The sequence below is a fragment of the Odocoileus virginianus genome, chromosome 31 (genome assembly GCF_023699985.2).
Source record: "Odocoileus virginianus isolate 20LAN1187 ecotype Illinois chromosome 31, Ovbor_1.2, whole genome shotgun sequence".
In the NCBI taxonomy this organism is placed as follows: Eukaryota; Metazoa; Chordata; class Mammalia; order Artiodactyla; family Cervidae; genus Odocoileus; species Odocoileus virginianus.
The window spans coordinates 27,592,865-27,607,521 of NC_069704.1; positions in this window are offsets into that span (position 1 = coordinate 27,592,865).

Genomic DNA, 14,657 nt, shown 5'->3' on the forward strand with positions numbered 1-14,657 from the left:
CCATCTTATTCTCTGTTGCCCCCTTCTCCTCCTGCCCTCAATCTTTCCCAGCATCAAGGTCTTTTCCAGTGAGTCAGCTCTTCCCATCAGGCGGCCAATGTATTGGAGCTTCAGCATCAATCCTTCCAATGAGTATTCAGGGTTGATTTCCTTTAGAGGGCTTCCCTGGTGGCTCAGATGGTAAAGCATCTGCCTGTAATGCGAGAGACCTGGGTTCGATCCCTGGGTCGGAAAGATCCCCTGGAGAAGGAAATGGCAACCCACTCCAGTACTCTTGCCTGGAAAATTCCATGGATAGAGGACTCTGGTAGTCTACAGTCCATGGGGTCGCAAAGAGTCAGGCATGACTGAGCAACTTCACTTTCTTCTTTTCTTTCCTTTAAGATTGACTGGTTTGATCTTGCTATCCAAGGGACTCTCAAGAGTCTTCTCCAGCACCACAGTTCAAAAGCATCAATTCTTCAGCACTCAGCCTTCTTTATGGTCCAACTCTCACATCTGTACCTGACTACTGAAAAAACTGACAGCCTTTTGTTGGCAAAGTGATGTCTCTGCTTTTTAATATGCTCTCTAGGTTTGTCATAGCTTTTCTTCCAAGAAGCAAGCATCTTTTAATTTATGGCAGCTGTCACTGTCTGCAATGATTTAGAGCCCAAGAAAAAATATACCACTGTTTCCATTATTTCCTCTTCTATTTGCCATGAAGTAATGGGACCAGATGCCATGATCTTAGTTTTTTGAATGTTGAGATTTAAGCCAGCTTTTTCATTCTCCTCTTTCACCTTCATCAAGAGGCTCTTTAGTGCCTCTTATCTTTCTACCTTAAGAGTGGTATCATCTGCATATTTAAGGTTGTTGATATTTCTCCAAGCAATTTTTTTTTCTTTTGTGTAGCAGAATTTTATTAAAGTATGAAAAGGGACAGAGAAAACTTCTGACACAGACATCAGAAGGGGTACGGAGAGTGCCCCCCTCGCTAGTGTTTGCAAGGGAGTTATATACTTTTTAATTAGGTTATTACAATAAATCAAAAGAATGTCTTGAGGTTGTAAAGATCTTACTAGACCCACTCCCATAATTTACATTTTAAGGTAACAGGATTAGCCAGAAGGTTTTCAGGAAGGAGAAACTGTCCTCAGATGGGATACATTGTTGTTATATAATCCTTAGTACAGAGTTTAAACTGAGTTGTTTGTTGTGTAATCATCAGTTCTGGGCTTAAAGAAAAAAAGTTCTATGTGACTAAGACTAAGGAATGTAGAAGGGAAAAAAGATATTTGTCCTTTTCTCCTTGAGAATTCCAGACTCCTATCTCCACTTCAAGAGCCCCAGACCCCTTCTCAGGAACCCTGGACTTCTCAACCTGCCTAGGAATTGACTCTCTCCCTCTTTTCTTTTAGGAGAATTATGTTGCCAAGGGAAAGGCATGTCATTTTCATTCCATAACTACTTCCTGCTGTTGAGGGGCATGGTCCCTAAATTGTTGAGGCGACATATTCTCCTAACCCTCATATGGAGGGTCTCTGATCCAGGGGCCCCAAGTAATAGTTGGAGGAGGTTATGGCACTGGTAGAAGCCTGGACAACCATCTGTAACTTAAAAGCTTTCAAACAGTTAGATACAAACCCAGTTACACAGTTACAGATGCAAGGAACAAACAGTAAAAACAGAACAATTAGAATTATTATAAGACAGTTTTCCACCACGGGGAGCTAGTTATTGTTTCCCAAGTAAGGTGACTGAGTCTTTAGGAGAATCCATAGCCTGAATCATCTTGTTCATGTGTTTAGTAAAGTGAGTAACATTAGTACTCATATCTGGTATATATGTACAACATTGGGTATGAATAATGGCACAAGTTCCTCCTGGTGCAGCCATTAGAATATCTTAAGGCCAATCTGTTTTGTAAAACCACCTTTCTAATTTAGTATTTGTTCAGTATTAAGGGCTGAAAGTTAGAGCATCAACTGGTAGCATAACATATAATCTGTGGTTTCCAGAGAGGGGAGAAATATTGTAGCCAGATAACCATACCAGTGAAATGATTATTACCCAACAAGTTTTAAGGTGTGGTAGATTAGGAGGCTTCTCTGAAAGTTCTGAAAATATGAAGCCATGAGGAAAAGTTAGACCTCGAATGCATCTTCCTATCCAGCTGGGGGAAGCCACACCCATGGGTAAGAACCACATAGCCAGTAGGTCCCGTTTGGAGTGAACCAGCATGACTGAGGGATCCAGTCCCAATCAGTTCCTGACCAGGCAAAAGGAGGACCTAAACTGGGATTGGAAAACACAGGAATGTGTTGTGTATTTCATGAGGCAGAAATCCCAGTTGTTTCTAATCATTATAATTAAGTTGTCAGCTAACTTCTGGGGATGGCTCTATTTTTTCCCAGCATATAGGAGTATTAAATAGTAGGCATCCCTTTTTAGGAGTTAGCCGTATGACCTCATCCCATATTTGATAAACATCAGGTAGAAAACCACCAGATCTAGACCCATTTACCTCCCTCCTTACATGCAGCAAAATAGTCATTAAACCAAGTTAAAACATAATCAAAATTAAAAGTTACCTTATGTCCAGAGTTACATCAGTCCATCTTAGGATTGTCAGATGTCATCAGATCAAGAAGAGGCATCACATATGATTGTTGTTCGTGAAAGTATTCCCAGAGTTGAAGAAAGTCCTTTCCTTGAAGTGGAAAAATGCACCATGAGAAGTCTTCAGTTGAGGAGGAGGGCAGTGCTCCGCAGACCCAGCAATTAGACTGATTGTGGAATGGGCAGGAAGGTGCTGTCTTGAGGGTCAAACGGCAGGCTCAGGACTTTTGGAGTCAGCAGAAGCAAGCCCACCCAGATTCTTAGGCCCATCTCAGTTCCTGGCTCAAACAGCGGCTTGTTTGACTCAAAGGCTGGGTCAGGAGTTAACCTCCCATAATGTCTGTTGAAAAGCTAAAAGCTGAGTCACATAGTTAAGTTTAAGGCTTCAGGATCTATGACAATATCTGCACAAAAAAAGTCTGTCATAGAGAAAGTCTCTTCTTCTTAGGAGCAGTTTGAGCCCTCATGAAAGCTATGGATAAAACTTTAAACCAACTGTCTTGTGTTTCCTGAGTTAGCTTATGCAGATGTCTCTTAATAATGTCATTAGCTTTTTCTACCTTTCCTGAAGATTGGGGTCTCCAGGAACACTGTAAGTGATATTCTATTCCTAGAGCTTTCGACACCCCTTGAGGTACAGAGCTTTAAAGGTGCAGCATTGTTGCTCTGTCCCAAAGCAAGGCAATGCCAAAGAATGCTCAAACTACCGCACAATTGCACTCATCTCACACACTAGTAAAGTAATACTCAAAATTCTCCAAGCCAGGCTTCAGCAATACTGAACCATGAACTTCCAGATGTTCAAGCTGGATTTAGAAAAGGCAGAGGAACCAGAGATCAAATCTCCAACATCTGCTGGATCATCAAAAAAGCAAGAGAGTTCCAGAAAAACATCTATTTCTGCTTTACTGACTATACCAAAGCCTTTGACTGTGTGGCTCACCACAAACTGTGGAAAATTCTGAAAGAGATGAGAATACCAGAACACCTGATCTGCCTCTTGAAAAATCTGTATGCAAGTCAGGAAGCAACAGTTAGAACTGGACATGGAACAACAGACTGGTTCCAAATAGGAAAAGGAGTACATCAAGGCTGTATATTGTCACCCTGCTTATCTAACTTATATGCAGAGTACATCATGAGAGATGCTGGACTGGATGAAGCACAAGCTTCAAGAATCAAGAATCAAGATTGCCAGGAGAAATATCAATAATCTCAGATATGCAAATGAAACCACCCTTACGACAGAAAGTGAAGAACTAAAGAGCCTCTTGATGAAAGTTCAGTTCAGTTCAGTTCAGTCTCTCAACCGTGTCAAACTCTTTGCAACCCCATGAACCACAGCACGCCAGGCCTTCCTGTCCATTACCAGCTCCCAGAGTCCACCCAAACCCCTGTCCATTGAGTTGGTGATAACCATCCATCCATCTCATCCTCTGTCATCCTCTTCTCCTGCCCTCAATCTTTCCCAGCATCAGGGTCTTTTCAAATGAGTCACCTCTTTGCATCAGGTGGCCAAAGCATTGGAGTTTCAGCTTCAACATCAGTCTTTCCAATGAACACTCAGGACTGATCTCCTTTAGGATGGACTGGTTGGATCTCCCTGCGGTCCAAGGGACTATCAAGAGTCTTCTCCAACACCACAGTTCAGAAGCATCAATTCTTTGGCACTGAGCCTTCTTTATAGTCCAACTCTCACATCCATACATGACTACTGGAAAAACCATAGCCTTGTCTAGATGGACCTTTGATGGCAAAGTAATGTCTCTGCTTTTTAATATGCTATCTAGGTTGGTCATAACTTTCCTTCCAAGGAGTAAGCATCTTTTAATTTCATGTCTGCAGTCACCATCTACAGTGATTTTGGAGCCCAAAAATATAAAGTCTCTCACTGTTTCCACTGTTTCCCCATCTATCTGCCATGAAGTGATGGGACAGGATGCCATGATCTTAGTTTTCTGAATGTTGAGCTTTAAGCCAACTTTTTCACTCTCCTCTTTCACTTTCATCAAGGGGCTCTTTAGTTCTTCACTTTCTGCCATAAGAGTGATGCCATCTGCATATCTGAGGTTATTGATATTTCTCCCAACAATCTTGATTCCAGCTTGTGCTTCATCCAGTCCATCATTTCTCATGATGTACTCTGCATATAAGTTAAATAAGCAGAGTGACAATATACAGCCTTGATGTACTCCTTTTCCTATTTGGAACCAGTCTGTTGTTCCATGTCCAGTTCTAACTGTTGCTTCCTGACCTACATAGAGATTTCTCAGGAAGCAGATAAGGTGGTCTGCTATTCCCATCTCTTTCAGAATTTTCCACAGTTTACTGTGACCCACACAGTCAAAGGCTTTGGCATAGTCAATAAAGCAGAAATAGATGTTTTTCTAGAACTCTTTTGCTTTTTTGATGATCCAGCGGATGTTGGCAATTTGATCTCTGGTTCCTCTGCCTTTTCTAAAACCAGCTTAAACATCTGGAAGTTAACAGTTCACATCTATTGAAGCCTGGCTTGGAGAATTTTGAGCATTACTTTGCTAGCATGTGAAATGAGTGCAATTGTGTGATAGTCTGAGCATTCTTTGGCATTGCCTTTCTTTGGGATTGGAATGAAAACTGACTTTTTCCAGTCCTGTGGCCACTGCTGAATTTTCCAAATTTGCTGACATATTGAGTGCAGCACTTTCACAGCATCAGCTTTTAGGATTTGAAATAGCTCAACTGGAATTCCATCACCTCCACTAGCTTTGTTGGTAGTGATGCTTCCTAAGGCCCACTTGACTTCACATTCCAGGATGTCTGGCTCTAGGTGAGTGATCACACCATCGTGATTATCTGGGTCATGAAGATCTTTTTTGTACAGTTCTTCTATGTATTCTTGCCATCTCGTCTTAATATCATCTTCTTCTGTTAGGTCCACACAATTCCTATCCTTTATTGAGCCCATCTTTGCATGAAATGTTCCCTTGGTATCTCTAATTTTCTTGAAGAGATCTCTAGTCTTTCCCATTCTGTTGTTTTCCTCTATTTCTTTGCATTGATCACTGGGGAAGGCTTTCTCATCTCTCCTTGCTATTCTTTGGAACTCTGCATTCAAATGGGTATATCTTTCCTTTTCTCCTTTGCTTTTCACTTCTCTTCTTTTCACAGCCATTTGAAAGGCCTCCTCAGACAGTCATTTTGCTTTTTTACATTTCTTTTTCTTGGGGATGGTCTTGATCCCTGTCTCCTGTACACTATCACAAACTTCCATACATGGGTCTAAGTAAAAGTACACAATAACAGCCTGGATCACAAGTCCTTTGAAAGTCTATGATCCGACAGATTAGGTTAGTAGTTTTGATTCCCCACGCAATTATGAAGTGGTCAAAGAAACCAGGAAAACCTGACTGAGAAAGGAAAGTTCTGTCCACATGCTTCGCCCATTTATGGCGCTCTCCTTGCAGGGATGTCTCTTCGCATTGGTAGGTTGGTTAAAACCCCAGTAAAGCTCTCCTTTTGGAGGCTGCCTTCAATCATTACAAGGCAATGTGAAACCACAGAGCAGGGCTCAGTGCTCGCTTCGCCAGGATGTCATTCATTCACACAAGCACACCATAGAGTTAGTAAAGTAAAGCAGAAAACATGAGTACTGAGAAAGCAGAGAGGCTAGAGCTCTGCGTGTTCTTACCTTGTCTTGAAGATCCCGGATGAGCCCTCAAGATGATAGCTTACCACGAGACGAATGGATAAGAAAGCTGTGGTACATATACACAATGGAATATTACTCAGCCATTAAAAAGAATACATTTGAATCAGTTCTAATGAGATGGATAAAACTGGAGCCCATTATACAGAGTGAAGTAAGTCAGAAAGACAAACACCAATACAGTATACTAATGCATATATATGGAATTTAGAAAGATGGTAATAACCCTATATGCAAGACAGAAAAAGAGACACAGATGTATAGAACAGACTTCTGCACTCTACGGGAGAAGGCAAGGGTGTGATGATCTGAGAGAACAGCATCAAATCATGTATATTATCAAGTGTGAAACAGATCGCCAGTCCAGGTTGGATGCATGAGACAAGTGCTCAGGGCTTGTGCACTGGGATGACCCAGAGGGATGGGATAGGGAGGGAGGTGGGAGGGGGGATCAGGATGGGGAACACATGTAAATCCTTGGCTGATTCATGTCAATGTATGGCAAAAACCACTACAATATTGTAAAGTAATTCGCCTCCAACTAATAAAAATAAATGGGAAAAAAAATGATAGCTTACTGTGAACGATGGCTGATTCTTCATCTCCGAAGAAGATTTAGCTTCTGGACCAGGGATCAGGGACCAGGCTTGATCACTCAAGAGCTTTTGTGTAGCAGAGTTTTATTAAAGTAAAAAAAGGGACAGAGAAAGCTTCTGACATAGACATCAGAAGGGGGACGGAGTGTGCCCCTCCAAGAAATCTTGATTCTAGCTTTTGATTCATCCAGCCGGGCATTTCTCATGACTGTATAAAATTTCTCTACATATAATTAAATAAGCATTGAAGTACTCCTTTCCCAATTTTGAACTAGTCTGTTGTTCCACGTCTGGTTCTAACTGTTGCTTCTTGACCTACAGGTAAGTTGATCTGGTATCCCCTTCTCTTTTAAGAATTTTCCACAGTTTGTTATGATCCACACAGCCAAGGCTTTAGTAAAATCAATTAAGCAGAAATAGATATTTTTCTGAAATTCCCTTTTTTTATGATCCAATTGCCTTTTCTAAATCCAGCTTGTACATCTATAAGTTCTTAGTTCATGTACTGCTGAAACCTAGCTTGAGGGATTTTGAGCATTACCTTGCTAGTATATGAAATGAGCAAGATTGTATGGTAGTTTGAACATTCTTTGGCATTGCTCTTCTTTGGGATTGGAATTAAAACCAACAGTTTCTATTCCTGTGTCCACTGCTGAATTTTCCAAATTTGCTGACATACTAACTGCAGCACTTTAACAGCATCGTCTTTTAGGATTTGAAATATCTCAGCTAGAATTCCATCACTTCCACTAGCTTTGTTTGTAGTAATGCTTCCTAAGGCCCATTTGACTTCACACTCTAGGATGTCTGGCTCTAGGTGAATGATCACACCATCTGTCTGGGTCATTAAGGCCTTTTTTTGTACAGTTCTTGTATGTATTCTTGCTACCACTTCTTAACATCTTCTGCTTCTGTTAGGTCTATACCATTTTTGTCCTTTATTGTATGCATCTTTGCATGAAATGTTCCCTTGGTATCTCCAATTTTCTTGAAGAGATCTCTAGTTTTATTTCTTTGCATTGTTCAGTTAAGAAGGCTTTCTTATCTCTCCTTGCTATTCTCTAGAATTCTGCATTCAGTTGGGTATATATTTCTTTTTCTCCTTTGCCTTTCACTTATCTGCTTTACTCAGCTATATGTAATGCCTACTCAGACAACTACTTTAAAACGATAATCCCACAACCTCCAGAACAAAAACCACAATCACAGAAAGTTAACGAAAATGATCATATTTATCACAGCCTTGTCTAACTCAGTGAAGCTACAAGCCACGTCATGTAGGGCCACCCAAGATGGATGGGTCATGATGAAGTGTTCGGACAAAATGTGGCCCACTGGAGAAGGGAATGGCAAATCACTTCAATATTCTTGCCTTGAGAACTCCATTAACAGTATGAAAAGGTAAAAAGGACACCAGAAAATGAGTGCTCCAGGTTGGTAGGTGTCCAATTTCCTACTGGGGAAGAGCAGAGAAATAGTTCCAGAAAGAATGGACCAAAGCAGAAATGATGTTCAGTTGTGAATGAGTCTGGTGGTGAAAGTAAAGTCTGATGTTATAAAGAACAATATTGCATAGGAATCTGGACCATGAATCAAGGTAAATTGGAAATGGTCAAGCAGGAGATGGCAATAGTGAGCAGTGACATTTAACGAATCAGTGAAGAATAATGGTTGAGAATGGGTGAATTTAATTCAGATGATCATTGCCTGCTACTGTGGGCAAGAATCCCTTGGAAGAAATGGAGTAGCCCTCATAGTCAACAAGAGTCCAAAATGCAGTACCTGAGTGCAATCTCAAAAATGACAGAAAGACCTTGTTTCATTTCCAAAGCAAACCATTCAACATCATAGTAATCTTAAGTCTAGGCCCCAACCACTAATGCTGAAGAAGCTGGAGTTGAATGGTTCTATGAAGACCCACAAGACCTTCTAGAACGCCAAAAAAAGATGTCCTCTTCATTATAGGGGATTGGCATGCAAAAGTAGGAAGTCAAGAGATACCTGGAATAGCAGGCAAGTTTGGCCTTAGAGTACAAAATGAAACAGGGCAAAGGCTAATAGAGTTTTGCCAAGATAATACACTGGTCAGAGCACATACCCTCTTCCAATAACATAAAAGACAGCTCTGTACATGGACATCACCAGATAGTCAATGCTGAAATCAGATTGATTATATTCTTTGTGGCCAAAGATGGAGAAGCTCTATACAGTCAGCAAAAACAAGATCTAGAGCTGACTGTGGCTCAGATCATGAACTTGTTATTCCAAAATTCAAACTTAAATTGAAGAAAGTAGGGAAAACCACTAGGCCCTTCAAGTATGACCCAAATCAAACCCCTTATGATTATACAGTGGAGGTGATGAGTAGATTCAAGGGATGAGATCTGGTAGACAGAGTGCCTAAAGAACTATGGACAGAGGTTCATAACACTGTATGGAAGCAGTAACCAAAACCATCCCAAAGTGCTATATAGTAGGTCCTTATTAGTTACGTATTTTACATATACATGCATGCCAAGTCGCTTCAGTGTCACTTCAGCTATGTCCAACTCTTTGCAACCCTATGGACTGTATCCCAGGCTTCTCTGTCCATGGGATTCTCCAGGTAAGAATACTAGAGTGGGTTACCTCTTCTTCCTCCAGGGGAATCTTCCTCATGGATCAAACCTGTGTCTTACATCTCCTTCATTGGCAGGTGGGTTCTTTAACCCAGTGCCACTTGGCAAGCCCTATTTTAAATATAGTAGTGTGTATATGTCAATATCAACCTCCCAATTTATCCCTGCCCCCAAAATGTTTGTTTTTAATATGAAACAATTAACTTGAAAATACCTTCATTTAGAAAAATTTGTCCTGAGCTTACCAGGTACCTCAGTACCTATAAGATAGAATATTCTCAGATTGAAATGTGGACTACAGAGAAGAATCAGATGAAGAGGTCTACAATTCTAAGTCATTTCACTATAAAATGCAACTTTAGATAAGGTTGCAAGGAATTTTATGTGAGAATTAAAAATAATAAAACCATATTAAAAATAGTTTTCAGCAATATATCAATAACATAGTATTAGAGACAGATTCAGCCCACAAATGGACTAAAGTATATAAATATGGGCTAAGCATAATTATTATGCTTATTCCCTTTTTTTTTTTTTGGCCATATGGCTAGTGAGATCTTAGCCTCCTGAACAGGGATTGAACTCAGGCCCTTGGCAGCGAAAGCACAGCTTTCGCTAATCACTGGACAACCAGGGAATTCCCTTTTTAAAGTTCAGATAGTCAATATAAAATGTTTTTAAATGTTTAGAAAAAAATTTGATAGTTTTTGAGTAGACTATTATAGGTCCCTTCACATCAAAACAATTGTCAATATTTCAAGAAATTCTATAATCTGAATTATTTTTGTGGATTTTTTTCACTCTCAAATGTTCGAGTTTGCACTATAAGTTAGTTACATGATCACTGTATTGATCATCATTGATGGATGAAGCAATAGAATTAATAAAGCAAAAAGAATAAAGTATCATTTATTATTACAGCAGTAATGAAGAGTAAGAATAGTTGGGACTTCCCTGGCAATCCAGGGGTTAAGACTCCACAATACCAATGTAGGGGGTGAGGATTCAGTCCCTGGTCTGGGAACTAGGGTGCCACATGCAACACAGTGCAGCCAAAAATTTTTTTAAAACGAATAAAGAATAGTTGAGTGCTCACTTGGGCAGCACATATACTTAAAAAAAAAAAAATAAAGTTGAACAATAGACATAATAAGCTTGATTTAATTAACAAATAAGAATTAAAAACACCCATCTAGATGTCCACTGACAGAAGAATGGATAAAGAAGTTGTGGTATATATATATATACACACACACACACACACACAATGGAATATTACTCAACCACAGATGGGAATGCATTTGAGTCAGTTCTAGTGAGATGGATGAGCCTAGAACCTGTTATGCAGAGTGACGTAAGTCAGAAAGAGAAAGCAAATATTGTAAAATAATTTGTACATATGGAATCTAGAAAAATGGTACTGTTGAACCTATTTTCAGGGCAGCAATGGATTCGTAGACATAGAGAACAGACTTATGGACATGGGGTAGGTAGGAAGGAGAGGGTGGGATGAAAAGAGAGAGTAGCATGGAAATACATACACTAACATACACTAACGTGTAAAATAGGTATCTGGTGGGAATTTGCTGCATGACTCAGGGAAATCTAACCGGGTCTCTGTGACAACCTAGAGGTGTGGGATGGGGTGGGAGAAAGGTGCAGGAAGAAGGGTATATATGCACACTTATGGCTGATTCATGTTATTGTATGGCAGAAACCAACACCACATTATAAAGCAATTATCCTCCAATCAAAAAAAACGAAACACCATCATTCTCAAGAACACATAACACATTGACTGTATATTATCCCTTAAAATAAATCTCAATAAATTTCAAAGACTCAGTTTCATATAGACCATGTTCTGTTACCACACTGCAACTAAATTAGAAATCAATAGCAACAACAACAAACCCTCCATAGACATTTTTAAATTTAAAAAACACTGATTCGTGGGACAAAATAGAAATTGTGAAGGATGTTAAGAGTAATAGCAATACTCTGAATAACAACAATATTCTAAATAATAACAACACTCACAGAATTCTTCAAAAATAGTCTTTTATTGTAAATTTACACCCATATTATACTCATATTAGGAAAGAAAAAAGGGCTGAAAATGAATGGACAAAGGGTTCAACTTTAAGTTACAAAAGCAGCAAATTAGGGAATTCCCTGGTGGTCCACTGGCTGGAACGACATGTTTCACTGCCAGGGGTGCAGGTACAACCCTTGACTGGGGACCTAAGAGCCCATAAGCTGCATGGCGAAGCCAGAAACAAAGAACAAAACAATCAAAAAAGGGCAGAAAACTAAACCCGAGAAATAAAAGAAAGGATGTAAGAAAAGTTGGATTGGCCTTTGGTTATTTAAATAGAGACAAAGAAATAATAGGGAGATACAACAGGCTAAAATCTGGTTTTAGGTAGACAAATGTGGCAAAACTGATGAAGAAAAAAAGATAAGTGCAAATATTACTAGCAAAAAAAGGGTCCTAACTACACATATAGCGAGATTAAAATATAAAAACACTCTGAATAACTATGCCAAAAAATTGGAAAATTTAAAGGAAATGAATATATTTTACCTAAAAAGTAACTTTTCAAACATCTTAGAAGAAATAGAATACCTGCATAAACTTATAACCGTTTAAAAATTGAGCTGTTTCCTCTTATAAATAAAACACCAGATCAAGAGGTAAATTCTACCAAATTTTCAAGAAAAAGATACTTCATATCTTCTTTTTATTGAAGTATAGCTGAATCAAAATCTTGTGATGTTGTGTTAATTACTTCTGTACAATAAAGCAACTCAGTTACAGATATTTCCAATCTTATAGAAACTTTCTGAGAATAGAAAAATCAGACTAATTTCACCTTGGCTCCCAGGTGGCACAGTGGTAAAGAATCTACCTGCCAATGCAGGAGATGCAGGTTCAATCCCTGGGTTGCGAAGAGCCCCTGGAGTAGGAAATGGCAACCCATTCCAGCATTCCTGCTTGGAGAATTCCATGAACAGAGGAGCCTGGCGTGCTACAGTCCATGGGGTCGCAAAGAGTCAGACAAGACTGAGCAACTGAATGTGCATGCATTTCAATCAGACTAGGACAATAAAATATAGGAAAATTATAGTTTGTACTCTCTATGAACAATTGCAAAATTCCTAAAATGAATATTGGCAAGCAGAACAAAGCAATAAATAAAATATTCAATTACCACAATAGAGTTTATTCCAGAAATGCAAATTTGGTTTCAGAGTAGCAATTAATAACTCCACCACATTATCACATTTAAAGAAGAAAATATATATATATATAGCTATTTCAAAGAAAAAAAAGCACATGATAAAATTTAGCATCTGTTCACATTAGAAAAGAAAATCTTAAGAAATCTAGGAATAAAAGGGAGTTTCCTTAACTTTATAAAATCTATTTGTCTCAAAAACGTATGACAAATATAGCCATAACTCTTCCCCTTAAACAAAGGAATATGATGACACTGCTCATTTTTACTGCTAATATTTGACATTATACCAAATTTCCAGCTACTTCAAAACGACAACGAAACTAACAAAATGTATAAGAATTAGAAAAGAACAAAAAGTCTTACTGGTCACATGGGCCGTAATTGTCTACACAGAAAACCAGAAAGAACCTAGAGACAAATTCTTAGAAATGGTAAGATACACTGCTGAATAGATGTCAATATTCAAAATTTAGCTGCATTTATACATACCTTTAATAAGAAGAAACCTAATTTTATAATCATTTATGGGAATTCCCTTACAGCCCAGTGGTTAGGATGCTGTGTTTTCGCTGCCAAGGCCCTGGGTTCAAACACTGGTCAGAGAACTAAGATCCTGCAAGCTGTGCAGTGCAGCCAAAAAAATAAATAGATAAATAAACATATAAAATAATTTATAAGGGCAATAAAACTTATAAGGGACCCAGGAATAAGTCCAACATGTTAAACCTGAGAAAATATATTACTTTATTAAAGAAATATTTAAAGGACCTGATAAGTGTAAAGATATATTCATAAAGAAGAATTCTTATCCTAAAAATGTTGCTGCTGCTGCTGCTAAGTCGCTTCAGTTGTGTCTGACTCTGTGAGACCGCATAGACAGAAGCCCACCAGGCTCCGCCGTCCCTGGGATTCTCCAGGCAAGAACACTGGAGTGGGTTGCCATTTCCTTCTCCAATGCATGAAAGTGAAAAGTGAAAGGGAAGTCGTTCAGTTGTGTCTGACTCTTAGCAACCCCATGGACTGCAGCCTACCAGGCTCCTCCATCCATGGGATTTTCCAGGTAAGAGTACTGGAGTGGGGTGCCATTGCCTTCTCCGATCCTAAAAATGTTAGGTGTTCCCAAATTGATCTACATATGCCTAACAATCCTTGCAGAGTTTTTCGTGGAACTTGATATGCTGTTTCGAAAATTTATGTAGAGAGCAAAAAGAAAAGCTAAGTCATTCCTGAAGAACAACAGGCAAGAACTGTGTTATTCTAGAAGATATAAAAATTCAGAATATAGCCATAACAGTTTAAGATGGTGTGGAATTGGCAAGATGTATATACACATATGGAAAAGATTAGAAAGCTTATATATGTTCACAGACACTTGATACATGACCAAGTCTTGCTGCTAAAAACTGGAGAAAGGGTAGAGAATTAATAAATAAATGGTTCTGGGATATTTGATTCCATAGGATAAGATTAGTACATTAGTGCAATATTTGTATGTGTGCTTAGTCACCCAGTCGTGTCCAACTCTTTGTGACCCTAGGGACTCCAGGCTCCTCTGTCGATGGGATTTTCCAGGAAAGAATATTGGAGTGGGTTGCGATTTCCTCCTCCAGGGGATATTCCCGACACAGGGCTCAAACCTGTGTCTCCTGCATTGCAGACAGATTCTTTATACACTGAACCACCGCCACCGCCACCAAGTCACTTCAGTCATGTCCGACTCTGTGCGACTCCATGGACAGCAGCCCACCAGGCTCCTCTGTCCCTGGGATTCTCCAGGCAAGAACACTGGAGTGGGTTGCCATTTCCTTCTCCACCAGGGATCGGTTTTTCAAATCACTATTATTTTCAACCAAATCTAGTTATCTTTAATGGATTTCTAACTCACACCAAACACACAAGCTTCACGGGA